The sequence below is a fragment of the Coregonus lavaretus genome (genome assembly GCF_964263955.1).
Source record: "Coregonus lavaretus genome assembly, chromosome: 11".
In the NCBI taxonomy this organism is placed as follows: Eukaryota; Metazoa; Chordata; class Actinopteri; order Salmoniformes; family Salmonidae; genus Coregonus; species Coregonus lavaretus.
The window spans coordinates 48745016-48766850 of NC_139998.1; the positions used below are offsets into that span (position 1 = coordinate 48745016).

The following is a 21835-nucleotide window of genomic DNA, read 5'->3' on the forward strand; positions in this document are numbered from 1 at the left end:
GGATCAGGGATTGTAGGAGGTAGGTTGACACTTTTAACATACACTACCGGTCAAATGTTTTAGAACAAGAGTGTGCAAAGCTGTCATCAAGGCAAAGGGTGGCTCTTTGAAGAATCTCAAATATAAAATATATTTTGATTTGTTTAACACTTTTTTGGTTACTACAGGATTCCATATGTGGTATTTCATAGTTTTGATGTCTTCACTATTATTCTACAATATAGAAAATAGTAAAAATAAAGAGAAACCTTAAATGATTAGGTGTTCTAAAACTTTTGACCGGTAGTGTACATTGTATCATTTTGTGTGAAGAAGTATGTAATGTGTATAACAAACACATTATATGTCACAAATTTCAATTCAAAGTTTCACAGAGAACTCACATTGAAACACATTTGGTATGTTTTGCGGTGGAGCAGGGGAGAGGACCAGAGCTCACGCTGCTGCTCGCAAAGTGCTTTCTGGTGCATTGTGGGTAGTTGGCAGTTGGCATCATGGGCATCCCCTCTGTCCCGCTCACTCTTGCCGTCCTTTCTGTCGCCTAAAGGTTGAAATGACGTTCTCCCGATGAGGGTTTAATGACCCTCTACGGACCCCCTCCCAGTCCACCCCTCCGTCATCCCTGGCTTCCAGACTGGAGGGGAGAAGTGGAGGGGCGATGTCGCTGTTGGTAGGCCTTCTGGCCAAGGGAAATATATATTTTTTCAATGCATAGAAAAGCAGGCCCCCCCGTCTGTCTCTCCCCACCTAGCCCTCTCTGTCAGCATGTGAAAACAGTTACAGATGCCATCATCTATATAACACTGCTCCCACACTAGATGAGGCATTGTCCAACATAACCTCCTTCAGCTCAAATTGGTCTTAAATGCAGAGAAAACTAAACTAATGGTATTCTCAAGATGAAGAAAGCAACCTCCTAGTCTGCCTCAGATAGTCACTCAGCAAAATAAACCAGTAGAGGGGGTGTCATCGTTTTTTATTTTATTTATTTTTATTTAACCTTTATTTAACCAGGTAAGCCAGTTGAGAACAAGTTCTCATTTACAACTGCGACCTGGCCAAGATAAAGCAAAGCAGTGCGATAAAAACAACAAACACAGAGTTACATATGGAATAAACAAAACGTACAGTCAATAACACAAATGTGCAGAAGATGATGTGCAAATAGAGATACTGGGGTGCAAATGAGCAAAATAAATAACAATGTAAATGACAATATGGGGATGAGGTAGTACTCAAGCCCCACATTCAACAGCTCACTAAAAAGATTCCATTTATGCTGGGCTTTTACTTAAGGAACAAGTCTCCTTTTTCATTTCAAGCTAGAATTTTTTTTTTCTTAAACCTTTATTTAACTAGGCATGTCAGTTAAGAACAAATTCTTATTTACAATGACGGCCAAACCCGGACGACGCTGGGCCAATTGTGTGCCGCCCTATGGGACTCCCAATCACAGCCAGATTGTGATACAGCCTGGAATCAAACCAGGGTCTGTAGTGACACCTCTAGCACTGAGATGCAGTGCCTTAGACCACTGCGCCACTCGGGAGCCCAAGACCTTGTTGCAGCAACGGAAATACCTTGTTGCAGCCACGTTTTCGCCTTTGTTGGACTGTGGTGACATTCTGTATATGAATGCCCAGGGTCTTACCTGCACACACTAGACATACTCTACTATGCTGCTCTAAGATTTGTAACAAACACAAGACCTCTTAGACATCACTCACTGTACCTTATCAGTTAGCAGGACGGCCATCTTTAACTGTAAGGTCACAGACTAACTGGTACAGCTCACTGGCTCTCGACCTTCTCCTCTCCCGAGTCTGTACGGGAGTTGCAGCGATGGGACAAGACTGTTACTACCAATTGGATATCATGAAATTGGGAATAAAAACGGTCTGAGATCACAGAACTGTTTTTATAATGTTCCCAACACAGGAACGAGGGTCTGGTAGGAGTGCTTTTAGCTTTGCTGCCCCATCATCTCGGGAACACTTTGTAGAAGGACTTAAAACTAGATCATTTTATTCTGACTGATGATTTTAAATCCAGGATTGGAGAGCAGCTGACCACTGACTGCACATGTTTTTGAACCTGCTCTTTTAAAGTGGCAATCAGCAGTTTAAACAATAATAAAGTGTTTTCCCCATCACTGTTTGAGCCAGGCACTTAACCCCTAATTTGCTCCAGGGGCGCTGTACTAGTATGGCTGACCCTGTAAAACAACACATTTAACTGCACCTATTTGGTGTATGTGATAATAAAACATAAAAAAATACAATAAATCTAACCACTCTCAAATTCAAAGACTAAGGATGCAAGGACTGACCTTCCACGATATCAAAATTATAGTTAATTACAGTGTTTGTTTACATTTACTTCGTTTACAAACATTGGAGTAAAACAAGCCTATACTTTGGGTTCTGAAGGGGTATGACAGTTAAACTAAGCTCACGAGGCATTTACAAGTTATATTCTTCAACAATCAATGGGTATATATCATTAATGAATGAGTCCAAAGATGGATGTAGCAACTGCTGATGCCCCTTTAAGCTCTCTTAAGCACTTTGCACTGTTTTAACGTCCATTTACTCTGCACTTCCCAACCCAACTTCTGCACACGGCTACAAGACCACCTACACACAAACACGTTGCACACCAAGTCTAATGCTACAATTTTGATACAAATACCTGTCATTGAAATTACAAACTCATTTGTGGATTATTAGGTTTCTACACTGTGTATAAAGCACTGTTTCCTATCGAGATGCATTACTTTGTCTCTTTTTTTTTATTTTTATTATTATTATTATTTATTTTTTTGGGGGGGGAATGGATCAGCTTAATATTGCAGATAGATTGTATCTTCTATCAATGTAATTGTCTGCATCACTTCCAATCCCCCATGTTTTTTTATATATATATACTCCCCTTGCATTACTTTGTCTCTTCAAGAATGTAAAGTCTCTGGATCTCCTGAAGAAGCTATCCCTTTACCATTCTTTCTGTGTCCCCGTTTGGATATACTGGTAAAGTTACCAGGTTGTTAGCAAGCTAGTTAATGAGGTAACATGAGTAAATAAGTTGTTAACGGCGAGCGACTAGTTTTAGAACGGCCTGCGATATGGTTTATGAATGTAAAATGCGTCCCGCCAATGGAGATGCATCCAGCTGCACAAATGGTCACACCAGTGCATCATCGAGTCACAGTATTCATTTGTATTCATTTGTTCTCTTCATACTTTGCTTCAAAAGGAGAAACTGAGGGGAAAATCGTATTCCTCCAAACACCCTCTCATCTCCCTGTTTCATGTTTGTTCTTTTTCTCTGTCCCATCATCGTTTGTTCTTTGATGAGAAAGTCAAAATTATTATTTGTATTTATTTTTGGGGGAGAGGGATTTACAGTTCTTTAGTTGTTGTTGTTGTTGATTTGGGCTAAATATAATTTTTCCTATTGTGTGTTGTTGCCATTTCTCACACTCTTTAAACAAGTTCATTTTGAACATGAGGTACGGTCACAAGTAGGCTAATTGAAAAATGTGGGGTTTACCATATGGCCAAATTCATTATGTAGCCCCTATTATCATAATCCAAACTTCTCAGTCTGTTAGGAAGCACAGAAATGTTGCTGAAGTATCCAGGTGCATGATCATTTAAAAATCAATTTTCATTGAAGGAAAATGATGGGCTTTTATCTCTGCTATTCACAGTCATTTAAATGAACATTGGGAGTGTGTATGCTTACACCTAGGAATACTAGATTTGGCAATCACAACGGAGTTGAACTGCAGTGTCTCATTCATCTAATCCACTCACTTCAGAGGTGGAAGATTCAGTTGAAGGGAAAGACAAGTACGGTACCTTTAAAGGTAGATTCCACAATATGACATCATTGTAGACAATGAGATGACTTCCTGCTTATAGACATCAACAAGAACAGAATTAAAAAACAACTTCAAATACCACAGATATTTTTTCACATTTAAACCAACCCCCTTTATCTAACCCAATCCTCCTTCCCAAACTCTCTCTCTCTCTCTCTCTCTCTCTCAATTCAATTTAATTTAAGGGCTTTATTGGCATGGGAAATGTATGTTAACATTGCCAAAGCAAGTGAAGTAGATAGTAAACAAAAGTGAAATAAACAATAAATATTAACAGTAATCAATACACTCAGAAGTTCCAAAAGAATAAAGACATTTCAAATGTCATATTACGTATATATACAGTGTTGTAACAAAGTACAAATGGGAAAACAGGTCACAAATCTTGCTGCTGTGATGGCACACTGTGGTTTTTCATCCAGTAGATAAGGGAGTTTATCAAAATTGGGTTTGTTTTCAAATTCTTTGTGGATCTCTGTAATCTGAGGGAAATATGTGTCTCTAATATGGTCATACATTTGGCAGGAGGTTAGGAAATGCAGCTCAGTTTCTACCTCATTTTGTGGGCAGTGTGCACATAGCCTGTCTTCTCTTGAGAGCCAGGTCTGCCTACGGCGGCCTTTCTCAATAGCAAGGCTATGCTCACTGAGTCTGTACATAGTCAAAGCTTTCCTTAAGTTTGGGTTAGTCACATTGGTCAGGTATTCTGCCACTGTGTACTCTCTGTTTAGAGCCAAATAGCATTCTAGTTTGCGCTGTTTTTTTTTGATAATTCTTTCCAATGTGTCAAGTAATTCTCTTTTTGTTTTCTCATGATTTAGTTGGGTCTAATTGTGTTGTTGTTGTTGTCCTGGGGCTCTGTGGGGTCTGTTTGTGTTTGTGAACAGAGCCCCCTTTTAAGTGGTTATAGAATTTAACGGCTCTTTTCTGGATTTTGATAGTTAGCGGGTATCGGCCTAATTCTGCTCTGCATGCAGTATTTGGGGTTTTTCATTGTACACTGAGGATATTTTTGCAGAATTCTGCATGCAGAGTCTCAATATGGTGTTTGTCCCATTTTGTGAATTCTTGGTTGGTGAGCGGACCCCAGACCTCACAACCATAAATGGCAATGGGTTCTATAACTGATTCAAGTATTTTTAGCCAGATCCTAATTGGTATGTCAAATTTGATGTTCCTTTTGATGGCATAGAAGGCCTTCTTGCCTTGTCTCTCAGATCGTTCACAGCTTTGTGGAAGTTACCTGTGGCGCTGATGTTTAGGCCGAGGTATGTATCGTTTTTTGTGTGCTCTAGGGCAACGGTGTCTAGATGGAATTTGTATTTGTGGTCCGGGCAACTGGACCTTTTTTGGAACACCATTATTTTTGTCTTACTGGGATTTACTGTCAGGGCCCAGGTCTGACAGAATCTGTGCAGAAGATCTAGGTGCTGCTGTAGGCCCTCCTTGGTTAAATAATAATAATAATAATATGCCATTTAGCAGACGCTTTTATCCAAAGCGACTTACAGTCATGCGTGCATACATTTTTGTGTATGGGTGGTCCCGGGGATCAAACCCACTACCCTGGCGTTACAAGCGCCATGCTCTACCAGCTGAGCTACAGGTGACAGAAGCACCAGATCATCAGCAAACAGTAGACATTTGACTTCAGATTCTAGTAGGGTGAGGCCGGGTGCTGCAGACTGTTCTAGTGCCCTCGCCAATTCGTTGATATATATGTTGAAGAGGGTGGGGTTTAAACTGCATCACTGTCTCACCCCACGGCCCTGTGGAAAGAAATGTGTGTGTTTTTTGCCAATTTTAACCGCACACTTGTTGTTTGTGTACATGGATTTTATATTGTCGTATGTTTTTCCCCCAACCCCACTTTCCATCAATTTGTATAGCAGACCCTCATGCCAAATTGAGTCAAAAGCTTTTTTGAAATCAACAAAGCATGAGAAGACTTTGCCTTTGTTTTGGTTTGTTTGTTTGTCAATTAGGGTGTGCAGGGTGACTACATGGTCTGTCGTACGGTAATTTGGTAAAAAGCCAATTTGACATTTGCTCAGTACATTGTTTTCACTGAGGAAATGAACTAGTCTGCTGTTAATGATAATGCAGAGGATTTTCCCAAGGTTGCTGTTGATGCATATCCCACGGTAGTTATTGGGGTCAAATTTGTCTCCACTTTTGTGGATTGGGGTGATCAGTCCTTGGTTCCAAATATTGGGGAAGATGCCAGAGCTAAGGATGATGTTAAAGAGTTTAAGTATAGCCCAATTGGAATTTGTGGTCTGTATATTTGATCATTTCATTGAGGATACCATCAACACCACAGGCCTTTTTGGGTTGGAGGGTTTGTATTTTGTCCTGTAGTTCATTCAATGTAATTGGCGAATCCAGTGTGTTCTGGTAGTCTTTAATAGTTGATTCTAAGATTTGCATTTGATCATGTATATTTTTTTGCTGTTTGTTCTTTGTTATAGGGCCAAAAATATTGGAGAAATGGTTTACCCGTACATCTCCGTTTTGGATAGATAGCTCTTCGTGTTGTTGTTTGTTTAGTGTTTTCCAATTTTCCCAGAAGTGGTTAGAGTCTATGGATTCTTCAATTACATTGAGCTGATTTTTGACATGCTGTTCCTTCTTTTTCCGTAGTGTATTTCTGTATTGTTTTAGTGATTCACCATAGTGAAGGCGTAGGCTCAGGTTTTCTGGGTCTCTATGTTTTTGGTTGGATAGGTTTCTCAATTTCTTTCTTAGGTTTTTGCATTCTTCATCAAACCATTTGTCATTGTTGTTACTTTTCTTCGGTTTTCTGTTAGAGATTTTTAGGTTTTATAGGGAGGCTGAGAGGTCAAATATACTGTTTAGGTTTTCTACTGCCAAGTTTACACCTTCACTATTACAGTGGAACGTTTTGTCCAGGAAGTTGTCTAAAAGGGATTGAAGTTGTTGTTGCCTAATTGTTTTCTGGTAGGTTTCGACACTACTTTCCTTCCATCTATAGCATTTCTTAATATTATTCAGTTCCTTTGGCTTTGATGCCTCATGATTGAGTATTGCTCTGTTCAAGTAGACAAGTGTCTTGCTGGTCTGGGCGGGGTGTCTGTTGATCTGTTGCTCCTGTGTGAGGTGTTGGGTCTGCGGTTGAGGGCGATACCCTTTAGGGTCTGGGCGAAGGTGGGCACTGCTGCCTTGAATAGGTGGACCTGGTCGTAAAGGCTGTTCACGTCCAGGGTGGAGTGGTGGGCCAGTTAGACATTTGGTTTTGATGCACAGTCATGGGAAATACTTGCATTTACCTGCTGTATGGTAACAGGGTGGAAGTATTTTTGTGGTAGCAGGGTTGAGATAACCACTTGTGCATTGGGGAGCTTTTTCTATCACTCCCTTGAGTGCTGTGGCCACCCCTTCCTGCTGTGTTCTCAGGTCGTTTGTGCCTGTGTGTATTATTATGTGGCTGGGTGATCCTAGTTGGTCCTCAGACAGACGGTCTAGGGCGCACTGGGTGTTTGGACACCAGAGTTAGACACTGTGTGTTTGGGAAAAAGTGTATTTTCTTGTATGTATTTCCCATAAGGAGTACAATCTGTGGCTTGTGTATGTCCTCAGTGGGTGTGGGGGGGTCGTCATGAGGGCTATCAGGGTGGCTGACAGGGGGGGTGCTCAGAGGGGTTGGGATCCCCTGGGTTTGGGGTTCTTCATTTGTTTGTCTGGCTGTGATGTCGAGGCTATGGTCAGGGTCTAGGGTGTACTGTTCTGCTGCGGTGTCAAGACTTTGGCCAGGATCTGAGGTGGGCTGTTCTGCTGGCTTCTCTGCGGGGGTGGCCAGCTCTCTAATGGGTTGTTCTCTGTCACCCGTCATCATTCTCACCTTCTCCTCCAGCACTCTGATCCTCTCCTCTAGTGCTCTGTTCTTCTCCTGCTCCTGTTCTTTCTCCTGTTGATATTGTCTCACCACAGTCCAGAGTGCAGACATGTCTCTCTCCACCTCCAGCTCTCCAGGTCTAGTTAAGGGGGTGTCGTTGTGCTGGACTGTTGTCTGGGTCTGTGCTGACTGGAGTGTGTTCACCTGCTGTTCCAGCTCCACCTGCCTTACCTCCAGCTGGGTGAATTTATCCTCTCTAGTTCCACCTCTAGACTCCCCACCCTCTTTCTCTCTGTGTTTACGTGGTACAATGTGAGGCTCTCAGGCTGCACGCTTTAATTCGGAGAGAGGGCCCCATGAAAAATGCATGGCCTCCGTGGCCAGCCAGCTTTCTGCATACGCTACAAGGGTTAGTGATGGTCCGGAGAGAGGAGGGGAGATGAGAGAGGAGGGGAAAGGAGAGGAGTGGAGAGGGGGATTGGAAGCCAGGCTACAAAGGCGGAAGCTATCCAAAAATCTGGGATGGAGGGAGAGATGCTGTCTGTTTAGCATTGTAGATACCTCTGGAGAGTTGTGCTCTCTTCTCTCTCTCTCTCTCTCTCTCTCTCTCTCTCTCTCTCTCTCTCTCTCTCTCTCTCTCTCTCTCTCTCTCTCTCTGCTCTCACTTTCTATAGTATATATATATCTCTGCTCACTTTTTCTGCTCTCTGTCTAACTCTATTTTCTCTCTCTCTTGGTCTCTCTCTCTGTCGCTCTCTCAATTCAATTTCAATTTAAGGGCTTTATTGGCATGGGAAACATATGTTTACATTGCCAAAGCAAGTGAAATAGATAATAAACAAAAGTGAAATAAACAATAAAAAATTAACAGTAAACATCACACTCGCAAAAGTTCCAAAAGTTATCTCGCTCTATCTCTATCTCTCTCTCGCTCTCTCTCTCTCTCTCGCTCTCGCTCTCGCTCCTGCTCTCTTTCTCTCTCTCTCTCTCTCTCTCTCTCGCTGTCTCTCTCGCTCACTGTCGCTCTCTCTCGCTGTCTCTCTCTCTCGCTCTCTCTCTCTCGCTGTCTCTCTCTCTCGCTGTCTCTCTCTCGCTGTCGCTCTCTCTCGCTGTCTCTCTCTCTCTCGCTGTCTCTCTCTCTCGCTGTCTCTCTCTCTGTTTTCTCTCCCTCTTCTCTCTCTCTGTTTTCTCTCCCTCTTCTCTCTGTGTCAGGATGACTGATGAGTTAGCAGACAAATTAGCCTCAGATGATCCTGAGCTTTATTTTACGCTTGTGCAATCAATATCTGTGTGGCATATTTCTGAGTCAGCTTGGCCTGTATGTAATTTTATATTATTCACAGCTCCTATGCCTTAGAATGCTGATACACTTTTTCCATGTGAGCATTCAGGCAGATATGGAACCTATGAATGGGTCAACACTTGAACAGAGCCATTCTAATGTAGATTTTCTGATATTACTGGCCATATGTTGCATATAATCAATACAATGTTTTCCTTGCCATTCAGAGGTGTAAAAAGTATGCATGGTTATTCTCAAGGGCCCAAAGCAGGGAGTAAATTGGTAAATTAATTTTTTTAGGGAACCTATAGATATACTTATTGTACAAGAATATCTGATTTCCCTGCAGATTATTACTTTATAGGTCTATCAAGCATTCTCCCTCCCTACTCCAATCAAGTTTTACAAGTTTTAGATGGAGGAAACATTGGTAAACAAAGGAAATTGTGACCTGTATTCTATGGTAATTGTTTGAGAGAATGTTGGCTTGTACTTAGTGAGCTATTGGAACTCTAAGAGATCTCCCTAATTATTTTTCCAAGCAAGAAATCGGTTTCTGTGCATTGAGGTAATTGTATTTAATGCTGAGACCTCATACTAACATACGCAGTGGGCATTCCATAGTATTATAGTTATAGTTTCTGTACATTATCATTGTGTTGACAGTATGTAGTAATTCAATAAGGTCTTCATTGAACAGAACATATATTCTGATCATCAATAACAGGGCATGTTCCGACTACAGCCATTGTTTCGGATCTGGCGAGGATCGTTTCATTTCAAGAGAAGTGTGAATATTGTAGTTCATATGATACACGGAAACAAACCCCCAGAGAACGGAACGCACCCTTGAGGAGCTCCCTAATGTCAAAGCAGAGCAGACTTTTCATTGATGTTCGAACGCAACTTTTTTGGTCTAAGGTATGAGTAAAAAATAGAAGTTGGGAATGCATTGATTTGGTACCGTTCCCCTATTAGATAAAAGGTCATTACTTATCCGAATTACCGGATGGCATTTTCCTTGAAACCCACTGGGCTGGTTGGAGAGGAGAGGCAGTGATTTGCTGTCTAAAAATAAATGGGAGATTGTTGAGTTCACCTAGGATGAGAGCTGAGCTGAAACCCCTGTAGAATTGGAAAGTAGGGGAGTATATCCTACAGGATAGAAACTGTACTCCCCACAGAATGAAAAGTCAGTGACGTTGTTTCATTAAAGAACATAGCCTAAAGCTCCTTTTTCTATAGTTAGAGCATTTGTGTAAGCGTCATGTTAGCTTACAGTACATGGCCATTTCGCTAATGCTGTTAGCAGTGGATATAGTTTTGCAGTGTTTCCCCTAGGATTTTTTTCAGTAGCGGTGGCAAAGGTAGCGGGGGGGTAACTTCTGGTGACTTTTTAAAAAGACATTCTACTCCAAAATGCATGAAAATTGTGTTGACACCATCTGAGATATAACTGATGTGAGCCACTGCACTGTAGGGAGATGATGAGGAGCTAGCAGTGGCTGTGCGCTCGTGGCTCTCATTCACCGCCACTGCTCACTCTGTTTGCTACAAATATACCCTGTAACTTGTCACTGTGATCTTAAAGGTATAGTGCAAGATGTTGGCAATGAAGCCCTTTTTCTACTTACCCAGAGTCAGATGAACTCATTGATACCATGTTTATATCGCTGGTTGCAGTTTGAAGGAAGTTGAAGGTAGTTTCGCAAGCCATTGTTAGCTAGCGTTAGCTCAATGACTGGAAGTCTACAGGTCTAGACTTCAAGTCATTGCACTAAAGCTAGTTAAACAAATCAAAATATATTTTATATTTGAGATTCTTCAAATAGCCACCCTTTGCCTTGATGACAGCTTTGCACACTCTTGGCATTCTCTCATTACCCCCACCAGAGGAGAATTAAGTCAAGATCTAATTGTGCCAATTCACTAGCCATGTCCTCCAGTAAAAAAGTAAGAAACGCTGTTTTGGAATACAGACCAAAGTTCCTGCAATTACAATTACAGGGTCTGCCGACAGTGCCGAGACAAGAAGACAAAAAGCCCTTTGTAATGTCTTTTTTTCTTCTTCAGTGTTTTAAAAAACGACTCACTGCAATGACTTCAAGGGCACTGCAGAGTCCCCAGGTGGCTCGATTCTGCCCCCCCCCCCCACTCCCCGTAACGTTGAGGTGTGTGTTTGTGTGCGCATGCGCCCTCAGTGCCTGGTGGTCAGGTGGTGGCCCCGCAGAGCCAGTGTGGTGATAGTAATGACTGTCATCAGGGCCCAGTCACACACTCTCTCAGAGACACAACTCTCAGGTCTGTGTCCCTCTAGGACGCTACTATCCCCTTAATGATGGACATTCAAAACCACGGACGAGCAGGCAGGCTAGCCACTCAAACTGTACTCATTAGCTACCCTCCTAACACCCTTCCCTCCCCACTCATTGCCAAGGGAATCCTCCCTCACGAGGTTGTGCTTACTGCTTAGTTAATTAGTTCCATATTAATCAGTGTGCCCCCCCCCCCCCCCCCGTCCTTAATTTCCCCTTGATTAAACAGAGTGTTTAAGTAATGGTTTTGATGACCGCTTGATCACCACTGGGTCAACCCACTCACCCGGTACATGTCTAATTTGTGTTTTCCTGCGGTGCTGTCTTCACCAGCTGGCCCTACATTTGTCTGGTGGGAGCGCATAACAAACAAGTCGTTCCAGGACTGTTGAGCCCAACCAATGGGACTTGAAGTATATAAAGCCTAAATAAGGGCAAATGCATTTACTTCTCTTGTCTGCCTGCTGTCATCTCTTTATCATAGTCATAAACACAACCCTTCTCTCAGCACCGAAATGTAGAGAAGGGGCAGACAATTGTTGAATATTTGATAAATGACCTATTGTTCTTGTATACAAACAGGCTTCAGATGATTCCATGAGTCAGTAGTTACAGCAATATCTCTCGCCACTGTTGTTCCAACAAGGAGATGTTTGAAAAGTGGCACTGAGCAAAAGTGCCAGTTTGTATGTTTATCGGGAAAAAAAGCCAATTGCACTGATACTACTTGTTGAGGGTCATGAACCCTGGGGTTCAGGCAGGTCCATGTTTGAGTGATGAGGTGTCATGGCAACGATGGAAGGCTCATTCTGTATTTATAGAGGCATCCATTGATTCCGCCATCAGGTTGTCTTCAAGGGGTTTCTGCCGCACTGAATGGCTGGCTGTAGACACACTGTAAGTGCTGGAGGTCTTGCCTAACAAGATGTCAACCGAAAAACCCAATCTGTCAGGGCCCCAGCCATGTTTTTTCACCCTGAGTTTTTAAAGGCTTTCTGTGGCTCTAACAAAACAAAATCAATCGTCCGCCATCGTCACACCCATCAGCGCTGAAAAGAGGTATCGACAGCCCAGCTTCTAGCCGAGGAAAGTGCTCAAGTCAGCATGTTGAAAAGTAACAAAATGTGGTCTTGAGACTGTGTGTGTGCGCCCTGGTAGACCAGGAGTTATTTATTTCCAGACGCTGAGCGCTTGTGGGGTTTCTTTTGGCAAAAATAGGATAACAAGAGGCTATCTGAGGGAAAACACTCTTGATGAATGTCCTGCCTAGGTTAGACATTAGTAAGCCTCCCATTGGCACATCAGGTATGGCCCTGTGCACCCCATACATCATATGAGACTCGTCTCGCCATACTTTATGTGGAGTGTCGAACCACAGTGCTTAGCACTCCCTCTTCCTACTCACCCTCCCAGGCAGATTTACAGTATTGTAGTCCTTACAAAAGTATAAGAGTACCATGTCAAACCGAACCCGTGCTGGCATCTTTGCTGGCAGTGACGAGAAAGAAGGAAAACACACACTGTAATCCTATAGAAAAGCCCAAATATGATGATGTGTGTGAGGTCTATGGGGATTACAAGGCTTTAATTCACTGTAATCCTATAGAAAAGCCCAAATATGATGATGTGTGTGAGGTCTATGGGGATTACAAGGCTTTAATTCGCTGTAATCCTATAGAAAAGCCCAAATATGATGATGTGTGTGAGGTCTATGGGGATTACAAGGCTTTAATTCGCTGTAACCCTATAGAAAAGGCCAAATATGATGATGTGTGTGAGGTCTATGGGGATTACAAGGCTTTAATTAGCTGTAATCCTATAGAAAAGCCCAAATATGATGATGTGTGTGAGGTCTATGGGGATTACAAGGCTTTAATTCACTGTAATCCTATAGAAAAGCCCAAATATGATGATGTGTGTGAGGTCTATGGGGATTACAAGGCTTTAATTTGCTGTAATCCTATAGAAAAGCCCAAATATGATGATGTGTGTGAGGTCTATGGGGATTACAAGGCTTTAATTCGCTGTAATCCTATAGAAAAGCCCAAATATGATGATGTGTGTGAGGTCTATGGGGATTACAAGGCTTTAATTCGCAGTAATCCTATAGAAAAGCCCAAATATGATGATGTGTGTGAGGTCTATGGGGATTACAAGGCTTTAATTCGCTGTAATCCTATAGAAAAGCCCAAATATGATGATGTGTGTGAGGTCTATGGGGATTACAAGGCTTTAATTCGCTGTAATCCTATAGAAAAGCCCAAATATGATGATGTGTGTGAGGTCTATGGGGATTACAAGGCTTTAATTCGCTGTAATCCTATAGAAAAGCCCAAATATGATGATGTGTGTGAGGTCTATGGGGATTACAAGGCTTTAATTCGCTGTAATACTATAGAAAAGTTCAAATATGATGATGTGTGTGAGGTCTATGGGGATTACAAGGCTTTAATTCACTGTAATCCTATAGAAAAGCCCAAATATGATGATGTGTGTGAGGTCTATGGGGATTACAAGGCTTTAATTCACTGTAATCCTATAGAAAAGCCCAAATATGATGATGTGTGTGAGGTCTATGGGGATTACAAGGCTTTAATTCACTATAATCCTATAGAAAAGCCCAAATATGATGATATGTGTGAGGTCTATGGGGATTACAAGGCTTTAATTCGCTCCCGTAATCCCTTAAAGTGAATTCACTAATGACTTTAAGACCTTTGCTTTACAATGATGTTAAGTGAGTGAAAGGGAGGGAGGACACTTGTCATCAGGAGCACCGCCGTGTCAACAGTCATTGAGGTAGGTGTGTTGCTGAGTGTGTCCAAGCACAATACAGGGGGATTTATTAAGTTGGTATTGGCGCTGTTTAGGAGGAAAGGTGGAAAACGGCGAGGGGAAAAAAAGTATATTGATTTCAGAATCTCAGTTACCGAGCTGTGCTATTCCTGCGCTCCCTCTTGCTCTCTCGGTGCCTTTGATTTCACATCATCCTAAGGACTCTTCTCAGGGATTGGCACATCGGCACAGGGACCCCCAACCCCCACCCCCCTCTCTCTCTGCTTATTGCTTTCCCTCCTCGGGCCCGCTGTGTTAAATTGCATGATTTATACGACAAAGTCTCCAGCAAACAGTCTTCCCTTCGGCCCTATCGGCCATGACAGTGGGGATTGGGTGTGGGCTATAATGAACTTGGGGCGATTAGAGACTTCAAACTGTCTTCATCAAGACGTCCGCATCAAGTTCGGGGGTTTGAAGTGCAACTTTCATAGACTAGAACCCTGCCCTGTCTGTTCTCCCTGTGTTGCAACTGTGCCTTGGACGTTGTTTAGCATTGTTTAGCATTTAGCGTCACGGCTAAATGCTAATGCCATGACCAAACAAAGAAAGATAATTTCCCTGTTCTGCTTAACACAGATTTTGGGGGCCAAAACAATCCAGTTTGGTCCCTCATACACGGGAATGTGTTACCTGTTTGTTGTCGAGACTAGACTGTGTTCCCTTTCAGCGGCTGAGGCCCACTGAAATTGTTATGCTAACGCTAAACCTGAGTTGTTGTTCTTGGATTCTGTGAGGGTGCTGCGGATGTCTCTTTAGATTAAGTCAGGCTGCTGATGTTTTTTTCCTCAGGAAGCATATGGCAAGAAACATTTCTTTAACCCCCCAGACGATTTTCTAGGCCTGCTAAAGTGCTCTAATAAAAGGGGCCCCCTCTGTCTCACACGTCTCTCCACACTCTTTATGGTTCCTAGCAGATATGGATGACTAGCTGCAAGCGGACTTGTTCTAACCACACTTCCCAGCTGTATTTCACCTCGTCCCAAAAAGGTCTTTACCAGCTTTTCTCACTATTTTGTACGGCAATAAACTTGTGGTGCTCTTATTGTGTTTTCAGATTCGGTCATATGTGTGCAAAATGTTTTTCTGAATCGTCCGTTCGTGTTTTGCACAATGAGAGTAGAAGCAGTGTGTGTTTGGGGGTGTGTGGGTACGTTTAATAGCATGCTGACGCACTTGAAAAACGGTACAAATGAGAGACTCACATGTGTCCCTGGGTGCTTGTTCAGGCTCTCTCATGTTTCCCTCTCTTTTCGGTCTCATCAAAGACTAAATCCAGCTCCCATTTCTTGTGGACTTCCCTCCCACACACAGCCTTTATTACTGCCGTTGTTATTTTCCCCAGCAACTTGCTTTTTCATCTGTGGTAGATAGTATCCTAATAAATCAGAACATAAGGAAAAGTCCAGTCATCTGACAGGGCATGACACACGCCCTTGTCTTTTGTAACATATGCACCATTTCGACCCCCTCCTCCTATGGCATGGTATTACCAGCTATGACATCAGACCTGACTTGAGGCCCTCCACAGTTCCTGTTGGAATGTGCTGGTTCTGATGCACCGGTACTGCAGTGCTATAACAGCAGGAATTATTTTGGGACAAAAACTCCAATTACCAAAAATAAGTTGACTGATTCCGTTCAATCCCTCCCTCAAAGCGTTTTTTGAGATGCTTCCAATGTGCCACTGTAGGGAATTGAAAAAATTATCAAGGATATGCTCATTTTGAATTCATTTGTGAAATCATAGCTGGGTAGCGTTAAATCTACCCCTGTGAAAAAGGCAGGGATTTCACGGATGTTGAAAGTGTCTTAACATTCCCCCACCGAGAGAGACAAGCGTGTGTAAACTGTTCTGACTGTTGATTATAATGACTAGTTGAGGAAAAATAGTATTTCCGTCTGACACCTTTTTAATCCATTACTTGATTGATCTCATTGCTTTAGCAGAAAAAGTGGAGCGGCGCTAGCTAGCTAGATCCCTATGTGGAACAAATTACGCCCCTGCCCTGTTAGGGGCTGCTGATTCGCTGGGATCAGTCAGAGAAAAGCAGCCTAATGAGGTTCTCCGATCAATAAGGCCCCCTAACGACAACAAGAACCCTGTGATGAGCCTGAATGGCGCCAACTCCTTCAGCGTTTCCCTTTCCTGTTTCTCACTCATCTACTCCAACAGCCGCTCTCCTCACAGGAGGCTGGGGCCTGCCCGAAATGGCAGGAAGCACATTTCCACACATCAAAATTAATAGGATCCATTGAAGAGTTTATTTGCAAGTATTGACAAGCAAGTTGATGAAGCTGGGATTGGGATGTCTATGGCCATTGTGTGGAGGGAAGTACCGAGCAAAGCCTTGTTTCACTCTCTCACCTTTTTACTCTGAGCCGAGAACCGTGTTTATCTTCACTGTCTGTCTGTAAATCCCCCCACTGCCTTTACCCCACCCCAAAGATACTGTCCTAGAGAGCAGAGGAGGATGCACACAAAGGCAACATGAAATATTCATGGGTGAGAAATGAAGTTAAGAGTGTGTGGATGCTCTGGAATGGACAATCGAAACGTTCCTCCCTTTCCCCAGATAAAGCTAGACGTTAATCTGAAATGCAAATTATTTCCAGCTTTTGTGTTTTGACTGTGAAGGGTAAATTGTCCTGGACCAAAGATCTCTAAATTGAAAGCTAATAAGGAACACCACTGAGTGCTCCCAGAAAAGTGTTGATGTTGCCATTTAGTTGTTTATATCATATTTAATAAAACTGCCATCTCCATTGATTAAGGTGCACCAACGTAATTAATTGTTTGAAAGCATCCAGTGATTGATATAGTTTTTTTCTGGTATGATGATGCAATATTGCAACTTTCGCTAGCAATAGGAAAATGGCTTCCCAAAAAACATAATGCTTTGTGTACTGTGGACTAGGCCTGACATAATATATGCTGTGTCATGAGTAAAAAATGGTCTTTCAGCTTCTCAATGAAATAATGTATTTCTTGGAACGGTGAGTAGTAGCAGGAGAGAACATATGAATGAATCTTTCAGACATTTTGTCATTGACTGAGTATACTCTGGGGCCAGAGAAAACGGCACAGGGTACAACAGACAAGACAAGAATACAGATGTAGGATATTCATTTGATCACCCGGTTGCAGGAGAACATTGCTGAAATGCAGGAAATGTAAAACCTGTAGTGCATTTGAGGTTTAAAAAGGCTTCTGAAGTTTGTTATTTCCACTTAAAAATGTCAGACTTGATTTTCCCTTACGAAAAATGTATCAACCCCTACAAAAATGTCCATTAATTATAATGCACATAATCATTCACATTTCCTGTTGTTTCAGAATTATTTTCGTGCTGTAGCAAACTGGCTCAAATTAAGATCCTACATCTGTATGTTTCGCGGGCTTGGAGTACGGCAATGGATGAGCACCAAAATAAACACATTTCTATGGAGGGACTATAAACTAAGTGCAGACATATGGAAATCCAACACATTTGTACATTTTAGTCATTTAGCAGACACTCTTATCCAGAGCGACTTACAGTTAGTGAGTGCATACATTTTCATTTTCATGCTGGCCCCCTGTGGGAAACGAACCCACAACCCTGGCATTGCAAGCGCCATGCTCTACCAACTGAGCTACAGGGGACTACACCACAGAGAGCTAAAGCACCCACTGCCCCAATAAATACTAAATACCTACACTTTAATGGGTCACCTGTTATAACACAGGAGAAAAAAACCAATAAAGGAAAGTGATGAACATTCTTGAGCAACTGCAAGAAACACAGTCCTATTTCCATCTTTTTAATACTGGTCGTAAATTAGCCAATTGATGGGCCTTCTTTCACCAATGGGCATGTGCAAATGGTCAGGGAAGGACCCAGAATGCATTGCAGTGGGCCGCACTGTTGGAGTGGCATCCTAAGGGTCCCATGGAAGGGACTGTGGGGCATGTTCCTGTCAATGGGGAGGTTGGGTCAACCACAGCCAACCACAGCCAACCACAGCCAACTGCCACTCAGGAGCGGGCCAAGGTTTCCCCAAGCGACGGGACAAAGCCGGCAGTGATGAGGTCATCGGAGGTTGGAGGGAGAGCAGTAAGGCCTCAGCTGAACGGCTGAAAGGGGGCGGGGTCAGGATTATGGGATGCTCGTCCTTCGGAAACCTTTTCATTCCCCTCCCCCCATCTGATTAGCTTTTGAGCTGCGTATGGAAAGAAAGGAGGGAGAGAGGGGATGGAACGGGGTATATACCCTAGTCCGTTCGCTTTTGTACCCAGCTGAGTAGAGACCTCAATATAGCATGGCAAATTAGTATTTTACATGTATTTCTACGACGGGGGGGAACGATGAGAATGTCCATGTTTCTGTTTACCCATATTGACCCACATCTCAGCTCTTCAAAAGACAGGAGTCCTTAAAGACAGTAAGAGAGGAAGAAAGGGGGAGAGAGAGAGGGGGGGTGGGGGGAATGAGGAAAGGAAGAGGAAATCTGTGAGTCTGGACACAGAACCCGCTGTTTTTCATCTGTGCCTCTCACAATCAAAGTCTGGGTAGCAGCAGATTAGTAGTAGTCCTAGCCTAACTTCAGCTGCTGTGAGAACACGCCACTGCCTCTCCCTTGCCACAGTGGGTTAACTGGGCAATGGGCCTGACCTACGTGAATTCATGAAATGGCCATTTGGCCTCCAATCTGCCCCCACTGTGGACAATCGGGGTCTGGGAGGCTCAGGGTCCTTTTATTCCCTTTGTTACCCTGGCAGCCTGCAGTAGGGAATGCGTTTCAGTCACATGGCACTCGATACTGCTGATGCCCATGCAGGGTCCCTGCCGAGAGTGAAAATAAAAGACGTGTGGAATTTTGCACGCATGACAGATAAAAGATGCTTGACAGCTGTGATTCAAGCCCATTGCGGATTGATATTTTACAGGAGTATCCATGAAAGGATGGGGCCCGTAAGTGATTTCACATAGCTGGGTTACACGAGATGACACTTGAAACTAGTACAGATCCCTGCTATTTCTTGTAATAATATCTCATCCGCTATGCACATACCAGAGTGTCTCTCTCTCTCTATATATATACATCAGCATCATTCTAACATACAGTATGGGGGGCCAAGTTGAAAACCTTGAGTTATGCTGTTGTGCACCCTTGATTTAACATCCTCATCAAACGTCATTTTATATGGATGTATTTATTGTTATTAACCAGTACATCTTGGCCAACTAGATGTAACGCTAGTTTAATCACCCTGATTTATTGAGAATGCTGTTCGTGCAATACTTCCTGGAATGGCTGAGAGGAATTGAGCCAGCGAGTGTGCTGTTTTATACATTCCGTGTTAATCCACATGGAAAATGGGCTCAATTTGGGCTGAACCAGACGTGTTTATAGCTCCGCCCCGTCACTCATTCCCAGACTGGGAATCAATGAGGTATCATCTGCGCTCAATACATTCCCCACTCTGCATCCAAAGTGTGGAATACAGCACTCTCACATCAGGCCACATTTGCAAGTAATCTCTGAACTGTCAAAACATCAGATCAGCTTGGAAGACTACTCGGCAGATGTTGGATCAGTTATGCTGTGAGGTGTTTATTTTTTTTTAGATGGTCCTTCTGAATAGGTTCATGTTTGGGGAACTGAAAAACCTCTTTGTCTCTCAGCTGGCTGATCACTCAGTAGGTAGCCTAGTTAGAGCGTTGGGCCAGTAACCAAAAGGTCACTGGTTCGAATACCCGAGCCGACAAGGTGAACAGTCTGTTGATGTGCCCTTGAGCAAGGCACTTAACCCTAATTGGCTCCAGGGGTGTCGTACTAATATGGCTGACCCTGTAAAACAACACATTTCGCTGCACCTATCTGGTGTATGTGACACTAAAACTTCCCCTCATAACTGGCAAAGCTTTGTCATCAAGAACGAACATTCCTGTCTTTTTGCTCATCTTTCGTTCTTCAATGAAGAGCAAAAAAATATATCCTGTCTTTTTTTCTCTTCTTCTTTTTGATGCTCAGCCTCTCCCACTGAGAGAGACACACTTCAAGCGCTCAGCCTTCTCCTGGAGAACAATGTGGACTCTGAAAACTTGAGAGGTTCTATCTGGGGAGATCCTTCCCCTTTGTTTCGCTGGAGACAAGCTCTGTGAGCAATTAGTGTTTTATTGGCCAGAAGATAGACTGAGTAGGACGTGGCCTTTTAAGGATTTTCACAACATAGCATTCCACCCACTCCCTCATTGAACAAACTTTCTATAGGGAAAAAACAGATTTTCTTCTGAAAATTCATTAGAAGAACAGAGAATAGCCTGTGTTGTAGGGTACTGGAAGGGACTTCTTAAAATGTAAAGTTAGGTGGCTGGACTTAGTACCTCCTAGTTGACAATTATAGTACAGATATGAAAGATCTCAAACAGAGACCATCCTCAACAACAACAAATATCTTCCTATGTTCAGACATTTATTTCAATTTCAAACCATTTAATACCATTACAATAAACACAGACACAGAAGCAGTTAAGGGAAGTATCGTGTAAACGCATCCTCCGATATCCCTGTCTTTCTTACACACACACTTTGTTAGCTCTTTTCTCAGCTAATTGGAGAGATGCTATTTGATCCACTGCAGCACTTTGAACAAGTTCCCTGTGTAGCCACTTACGATGGTCAATCTCGATGATTGACATGTCCTTTTGTCCTGGAGCACAGCGAGGCCGCTCAGAAACACTTACACTCCTCCAATTATGGATCAGTTCAACATAAACAGAGGGAGTGATGCAGGAGGAACAGAGGGAGTGATGGAGGAGGAACAGAGGGAGTGATGGAGGAGGAACAGAGGGAGTGATGGAGGAGGAAGAGAGGGAGTTATGGAGGAGGAACAGAGGGAGTGATGGAGGAGGAACAGAGGGAGTGATGGAGGAGGAACAGAGGGAGTGATGGAGGAGGAAGAGAGGGAGTTATGGAGGAGGAACAGAGGGAGTGATGGAGGAGGAACAGAGGGAGTGATGGAGGAGGAACAGAGGGAGTGATGGAGGAGGAACAGAGGGAGTGATGGAGGAGGAACACAAAGGAACTGGCAGGGACTCTATGGATCAGATCACCCGCTGTGAAAAAGACGGGAGGAAATTGTCATTTATTGAGAATGATAAAGTACCTATTTGGGAAAAGTTTAGACCTTTATCACGTTATGATTGCCTGATAATAGACTTAAAGCTTAAATGTATTTTCTAAAATCAACCTTTTTTGAGGTAATTGCCTTGAAACGTCATTGTGTTATGTCAACCTGGTTTTAATTAGTTTTATTTTCTTTCTTTTTCCGGTCCATCTCCTCCCGTACCTCTGTGAAAAGGTGAGTGCTTTTTATGATATTTCCTTTTTTTTTTTTTTTTTTTTTTACATTTATCTCAGAATTTCTTTTAAACAAAATGTAACTTGGATTTGGTATTTCAATTCAAGAACTTCACACATGGCTTTACAGTATGTTCACATTGTGTCCCAGTCTGGTTCTGAAATAGTCCCAAACATTGGAAAAACATTGACATGTGATGATAACATTTGAATGCTCATCTTCTTGGTTCAATTCAGACAGGACTGGGTTGTTAATTTGTTGACAAGACTCAGCCCTAGTTGGAGGCAGATTCCCTGGATGTGTTGGGTAAAGC

The 21835-nt window shown here is 42.8% G+C and overlaps 1 protein-coding gene across 1 annotated transcript in view; it reads left to right on the top strand.

The window, feature by feature from the left end:
• The window catches only part of LOC311136971 (ephrin-A2-like), a gene marked incomplete at both ends in the record, with an annotated part of 179477 nt that overhangs the window by 49163 nt on the left and 108479 nt on the right, over positions 1-21835 (top strand). The gene's annotated exons all lie outside the window — the stretch shown is intronic.